Genomic DNA, 1,174 nt, shown 5'->3' with positions numbered 1-1,174 from the left:
AAAAAAAAAAAAAATAGCTGTATTGAGCTATGATCTTCATGCATTAAACTACACAACGTGCACAATATGATGCATTTTAACACGCATGTAAACCCTTGAAACCATCCCCACATTTAAGACGATGAATGTATCAGGACCGAGGAGGGAAAGGAGAGTGAGGCGCCAGTCTTCAGTGCAAAATTTTATGGGCACACACACAAAAAATACCTCCCAGTAATGAAAATAAACCATATTTTAAAAATCAAAATTAATACAAAAATCCGTGATGAATAAAATATAAAAATGTTAAATAAAGGCAGGATCCGACCCTGCATTTGGACAATCCTCCATCACTCTTCGCCCCTGTGCCAGTCCTCCTCCCTTGCTCCTTTCCTGGGTCCTAAATAATTGGTGACTATAAATTGTCTGTTTCTGGATTCTCTTCCATTCCATTAGTATGTCTGTCTATTCTTGTGCCATGTCACCTTGCTGTAATGTTAGAGCTTTATTGTTCTTCAAGACTGTTTGGCTATCCTTACCTTATTGCACTGACAGGCCTCGTGGCAACGTGGAATAGAAGTGAAAATAGTTAACTTACTTTATTCCAAAACTCTGGGGAGGGTTTTTGATATTTCCTCATTGAGTGTGGTTTATAAATGTTTTTATTTTGTAAATAATCTTTCTCAGATGAAGTGTATTTCTTTCTATTCCTAAACTGCTGAGAGATCTTTTTTTAAAAACATGAGAGGTTGTTGAGTTTTCGTCCCACTTTGGAGCATGAGATGCTGTGGTAGATGTAATAATGTTCAACAAGGCTGGTGTCCCTCTCCAGAAGATCACAGTTCCCTGCCCCACTGGGGCCTAGGTGACTTGTTTTGACCAATGACATAAGAGCAGAGGTAATGTGTACTACTTCTGAATATAATTTTCAGGAGCTGAATGCTTTTTCTGCATCTACTGAAATGATCATATGGTGTTCTTTTTTTCTATTAATGTAGGGAATAGGCTGATTGATTTTCACATGGAAATCACTCTTGGATACCTGTAGTAAACCTCTTTTTATGTGATATATATTTTATATATTGCTCAATCCACCTTCTATCTTGTTGAATTTTTTGAATTTATGTTTACGACAGAGATTGCTCTATAATTCTCCCTTCTCTTAATATTCTTATCAGATTTTTTTTTTTTTTTT

This window comes from Propithecus coquereli, unplaced genomic scaffold (genome assembly GCF_000956105.1).
Source record: "Propithecus coquereli isolate 6110/MARCELLA unplaced genomic scaffold, Pcoq_1.0 Scaffold291, whole genome shotgun sequence".
NCBI classification, from domain to species: Eukaryota; Metazoa; Chordata; class Mammalia; order Primates; family Indriidae; genus Propithecus; species Propithecus coquereli.
This window is presented reverse-complemented; position numbering follows the sequence as displayed.